The sequence below is a fragment of the Rana temporaria genome, chromosome 3 (assembly GCF_905171775.1).
Source record: "Rana temporaria chromosome 3, aRanTem1.1, whole genome shotgun sequence".
In the NCBI taxonomy this organism is placed as follows: domain Eukaryota; kingdom Metazoa; phylum Chordata; class Amphibia; order Anura; family Ranidae; genus Rana; species Rana temporaria.
Window position 1 is genome coordinate 388,336,461 of NC_053491.1, and position 6,524 is coordinate 388,342,984.

At 47.8% G+C, this 6,524-nt stretch overlaps 1 pseudogene; it reads right to left on the minus strand.

Moving 5' to 3' along the window:
- Positions 1-5,504: 5,504 nt before the first annotated feature.
- Positions 5,505-6,109, minus strand: LOC120930885 (annotated as a pseudogene).
- Between the last annotated feature and the right edge of the window lie 415 nt (positions 6,110-6,524).

The following is a 6,524-nucleotide window of genomic DNA, read 5'->3' on the forward strand; positions in this document are numbered from 1 at the left end:
GCGCAATTGCTTACTTGCGCCGGCGTATCGAATGCTCCTGATTCAGGAACCTCGATACGCCGACTGCAGCCTAAGATATGCCTAGGCTGCATTCTTACACAGGCCGCTAGGTGGTGTTCCCGTAGTGGTCAGCGTAGAGTATGCAAATTGCATACTAACGCCGATTCACAACCGTACACGCGCCCTGCGTACGCAGTTTACGTCGTTTGCGTACGTCGGTTTTTGCGTAAGGCTGCCCCTGCTAATAGCCAATGCTACGTATGCCCGTCGTTCCCGCGTCGCGTTTTTGAAAAATTAAGTCGTTTGCGTAAGTGAATCGTGAATGTTGCTGGACGCCATTCACGTTCACTTTGAAGCAAATGACGTCCTTGCGACGTCATTTACCGCAATGCACGTCGGGAAAGTTTCCCGACGGAGCATGCGCACTACGTTCGGCACGGGAACGCGCCTAATTTAAATGATCCACGCCCCCTATGGGATCATTTAAATTGCGCGCTCTTACGCCGGGCATTTTTCAGTAGTGCCCACGCAATTTACGGAGCTACTGCTCCGTGAATCAAGCGTAGCGCAGGTAATTTACGGAGGCGCAGCGGCAAAACGGTGCGCTGCGCACCGTAAGAACTGCACAAATGTACCTGAATCTACCCCAGTGTTGCTAACTATAGCTGGCAGCACTGATTGTTTTGGGAAAAAAACGAACAGGCTGGTTGTACTCAAGTCGAATAATAGATTGACTTGTGTAAAACCAGCTAGCCCATACATAGATTGACTATGGCTGGTCTCTGCATAATTGACGTAAATTCAATCCATGTATGACCCGCTTAACCACTACGCAGTCCCTAAATATCCTTCTCTCCTATACATAGCGTTCACTGTCATACCCTCCACACTCCTCTCCTATACATAGTGCCCACTGTCATACCCTCCACACTCCTCTCCTATACAGAGCGCCCACTGTCATACCCTTCACACTCCTCTCCTGTACATAGTGCCTGCTGTCATACACTTCTCTCCTGTACATAGTGCCCACTGTCGCACCCTCCACACTCCTCTCCTGTGCATATTGCTCACTGTCATACCCTCCACACTCCTCTCCTATACATAGTGCCCACTGTCATACCCTCCACACTCCTCTCCTATACATAGTGTTCACTGTCATACCCTCCACACTCCTCTCCTATACATAGTGCCCACTATCATACCGTCTACATTCCTCTCCTGTACATACTGCCCACTGTCATACCCTCCACACTCCTCTCCTGTACATACCGCCCCATCATACCCTCCACACTTCTCTCTGGTACGTACTACCCTCTGTCATACCCCCACACTCTTCCTGTACATACTGCCCATTGTCATACCCTTCACACTCCTCTCCTGTACATAGTGCCTTTTGCCGTACCCTTTGCACTCCTCTCCTGTACATAGTGCCCACTGTTAGACCCTCCACATTCCTCTCCCTCACCTGCACATACTTCCCACTTATATACCGTCCATACTCCTCCCCTATGTCGCTTACCCACAAAAACAGTTCTTTAAAATTATACTGAATACCCTCAATGTTACCAGCTCTAGAATGGACACACTTTTGTTAGTTCAACTAAAGGAAATCTCAGTTCTCATATTTGTTCTGCCCCATTATTAGTACTCCTTTAATTTTGTGATTACTACTGTGATGTATAGAGGAACATCGAGGATCTCAGCTACTCTAAATATAGCACTTATATAAAAAAGTGTCCCTGAAAATATTTTTTAAATGTTGGCAACTGTGCACTTAGGCACTGCCCAAGGGCCACTTGGGGGCCCCATGAGAGGCTCCTGGGAGCCTGTGATAATAAAGCGGTAGTAAACTTTCCTGACATTACTACTTTTTAGAGGCCCTGGGGTAGGTTATGCCACAACGTACAAGTATGCACAGCATATTAGCACATTAGTGTACACTTACATTTTCAGACTGAGCCCTCCAGTGCTGCGCTGTGATGAATCAGGCGGGGCCCGGGCACTTACATCTTCACCCGGTCTTCCTTCTGGGTTCTGTGCCATTGGTCACTCACTTGCCTTGGCCGGGCTGCGTTCATGTCATTCCCACGCATTTATTTGTTATTTATAAAAGGCCCCACCAAAATCCTCAGCACCAGGCCCATGATGTTCTTAATCTGGCCCTGACTTGAGCCAAGGCAGAAGGGAGCGGAACGGGCATGCACCCAAAACCGAAGAAATATTCCCTCCGATAAGACCAGCACATGATCATCAGAAAGGGGCACAGATAATGAAAAAAATACACCCCCAAGCTAGTAGAAGCGGCAGAGCATTGGTGTGTAATTAAGATTTTTTTTTATTATTCTGCACTGACTGTCTTTGAAATTGCCCCAGCCCCTGTTCAAATCCAATCCAAGGACAAAACCAGAGACAGTTTTAGTTCGGGGACAGTGTCCTCAATCCAGGGACTGTCCCCGGAAAACAGGGATGTCTGGCCACCCTACTTTAGGCCCCTTTCACACGGACGGACCATTCAAGTCCACCTGTCATTTTTGTCGGCGTACCTGACCGACCGTTCCATGCAGTCCTATGGAGCGTCGGATGTCAGCGGAGACATGTTTGCTGACATCCGACCCGATCTGCCAAAATCGGCCGGATGGCTATACGTCGCCATCCATCCATGGCGGATCGGATCGGGTGAGATCTGATGAAAACGGACATGCCGATCGTGTGTGGGCCCCATCGGTCAGTTATCCTTCGGTCAAAAAAAAGAGAACTTGCTTTAAAATTTAACCGATGGACGCCTAACCGATAGGTCAAAACCGATCGTTAGTATGCAAAAGCATCGGTTAAAAAGCCACTTATGCTCAGAATCAAGTTGACGCATGCTTAGAAGCATTGAACTTCGTTTTTTTCAGCACGTCGTTGTGTTTTACGTCACCGCGTTCTGACATGATCGGTTTTTTAACCGATGGTGTGTAGGCACATCAGACCATCAGTCTGCTTCATCGGTTAACCAATGAAAACGGTCCTTCGGACCATTCTCATCGGATGGACTGATCGTGTGTATGCGGCCTTTCAGTTTTAATCATATGTGCCAGTTGCAGTTACTTGCTCAAATACAGACATAAGTAGCACACAGGCTGTTATGAATACAAACTCCTCACCCTATCACCCAGCTGTGTATTGTATAAATATTGCAATTTAACCGCCAATGACCAGCAGCTTTTTCACCTGATGGTCCTTGGCGATGTGTATACACAGGCCCGGATTCACGTAGAAGCGCGTATCTTTATGCGGGCGTAACGTATCCTATTTACGTTACGCCTCCGCAACTTTGACAGGCAAGTGCCGTATTTTCAAACCAAAGTTGCGGCGGCGTAAGCCCACCTAATTCAAATGTGGTAGATGTGGGCGTGTGTTATGTAAATTTAATGTGACCCCACGTAAATGACGCTTTTTACGAACGACGCATGCGCCGTCCGTGAAAGTATCCCAGTGCGCATGCTCCAAATTAACCTGCAAGAAGCCAATGCTTTCGACGTGAACGTAAATGACGCCCAGCCCTAATCGCAAACGACTTACGCAAACGACGTAAAACTTTCAAAATTTGACGCGGGAACGACGTCCATACTTAACATTGGTACGCCTCATATAGCAGGGGTAACTTTACGCCGGGAAAAGCCTAACGTAAACGGCGAATCTGTACTGCGTCGGCCAGGCGTACGTTCGTGAATTGGCGTATCTAGCTGATTTACATATTTCTAGTTGTAAATCGGCGTACACGCCCCTAGCGGCCAGCGTAAATATGCAGTTAAGATACGACGGCGTAAGAGACTTACGCTGGTCGGATCTAATACAAATCTATGCATAACTGATTCTAAGAATCAGGCGCATAGATACGACGGCTCAGACTCAGAGTTACGACTGGAGATACGCCGCCGTAATTCGTACGAGAATCCGGGCCATAGTATGTACCATATACAGTATACTTCCCACCCCCACTGCAGGTACAGAGATATGGCTGCATTTTCTAATGGTATGCATTTCGCTCTGTTCAAATGGAAAACGCAGTGCTTGCAACAAAAATCTCAATTTTTGCTTTTTTTTAGCTCTCCAGAGATGCTGCTTGTATGAGTTTTTTCACCTTCCCGCCAAACGCACCACCCCACTGTGAAAGCACACATTGATTTTTACATTTTTTTTTTCATTGTATGTAACGCTCACCCCCGAAGGAGCCGCTGATTAGTTTGGGATCGGCTTACTGAATTACCTTTTTGACTTGGTCTAGGGGTGATTTCTGTGAGTGTGAATAAAGAGCAAGTGTCCAGATATTAATTCAGTTTTCAATGCTTTATTCCAAGGCCCGACACGGCCAACATCAACATGGCACACGACAGAAAAAGGTTGGTGAGTGTAGGGAAACTTTAGTATCAGGCCTTGGATATGAAGAGAGAGCAAGCCTGCTCTCAGCAATGATATAGCTCAATTACGTCGCCACCCCAATCAGGGTGGGTAAAGTGCCCCCGGACAGGCGGTTATCTCAGGCCTGGCAGCCGGAGCGTCACTTGTGGATCACTAGGAGGAAACAGACCTCTGCCACAGGCCTGACTCAGGGCCTCTGCCACAGGCCGGACAACTAAGGGCCCTTTCACACGGGCGGACAAACGGTCCGTTTATTACAAGTCCGTTTACGGGGATTTACGGATGATCCCCGCTGAGCCGACGGACACACACGGGGCGGATCAATACGGATCCGCTCCGTGTGAAAGAGCCCTTAGGAATTTGTGAGATCAATTTGAGCAAATCCTCCCAGTTAGTTCAATCAGTGTCACCCACTGACAGCTTGAGCATACCTGTCATATGGTGTGGTGACCGGATCCCCGATGGTTCGTCTAGGCCTCCTGGACAACCTCTAGTTCTAGGTTCCCCCGAGCCTATCCCCCATCGCACAGCCTCCAGCTTAGGATCCTCTCAATAGAAGGTTGGGAGCCAGCAAGTCGCTGGGGCCCCTCTCAATGTCAGGATGAGGCTCTGCATAGTGCACAATCTCAGCGAAGCAGGCCACGGTGGCGGGGCCCATGGATGCTCTTACCCTGAAGGTGGGTACCGCCCCTGGAACTCAGGCCCCGCATAGAACAACCCGCCAAAAGCGGCTGCCCCAGATATACCCCCCTCCCAGCATGCCCAATGAGGGAAGAACTCCTCTGATAGGCTGCTGGGAGAAGGTGGGTCTGTCAGAACCCCTCTAGCGCCAACTGCCGCCCAGTGGTGATAACATACCCCTGGAGCGCAGACTGACCTACAGGACCGATTCTGAAGTGGGCAGCAGCCTGATTTTTCATAAATCACGAATGGGAGTAAAACTAACCCTTCCATTCCCCACTAACTTTAGTGTAGCGCCCGCATAGAAAGTAAGGGGGGGGCGCTACATGTACATTTGCTTTTTATTTACATATCAACAAAAAAAACAATAAAACCATCTTTAAAAAAAAAAAAAGGAAGAAGAAGAAGGATAGCCTTATACATTGGGGCGGATTTCAGTACCTTCACGCGCTTCTCTTATTTCAGCCTAGCAATGGTTGCCTTAAGCTTGGAGTCATCTGCACCAGAAAATTCTTCAATCTTTTTTTTTGTTTTTGTAAAATTGAAAAGTAGGCATGGCTTGAATTCCACACGATTCTGATAAATCCGCTCATCCACGTCTACTTTACAAAAGAATACATCAGAATATGTTTTGGAAAGTTCCTCAAATATGGGAGCAATCCTTCTGCACGGTCCACACCATACTGCAGTGAAATCAACGACAGCCAGATTCTCACCCGCAGATGCCAAGAAAGCATTAAAGTCTGCCAAGCTCTCTATGTGCTTCACCATGATTGCCCACTAATAGACTTATAGACTACAACGTGTACTGAGCGGACCCTGCCCTCCACATATACACATGAGGTATGTGGGCGGAGACAGCATACATTGATTTTAATGGGAAGCAGTTTTCGTGAGCTTTTCCAGTGCTTTTTTTAATGCAAACACGCTTGAAAAACTCCTTGGTGTGTGAAAGGGGTCTAAAGACGGGATACACGTCTACACAAAAACATATATGGCGTTTTACAATGCCTCAGCGTCAGAGCTGCTGATAGGGGGGGGGGGGACCACCAGCCCTCCTGTAGAGGGCCCGGGCAAACAGGGGGGGCTAGACAGCAGAGGGAATCATTGTGGTCAGATGGAGGGGCAATTACAGAATTACTTCCCCTGCACAGATCCCCCTTGCTGTTCTGCCTGCTTCTGATCCCCCTCTGTGTCCCATGTCACTGTGCTGCCCCCCCCCCCCCCACAGCACTGCTGGCTTACCTGTCTCATAAAAAAATTACAAATTGTAAAATAATTTTTTTTAATACATTTTAACATTCTTTAAAAAATTATATTAAAAAAAGTTTAAAGATTTTTCTAACTATTTAAAAAAGGGCTAATTCACATATTGTTTTGATATATTTGGGAGGGGGGGGCCCTGTCAGGTGGGTTGTACGGGGTCCCGTGATTTCTAA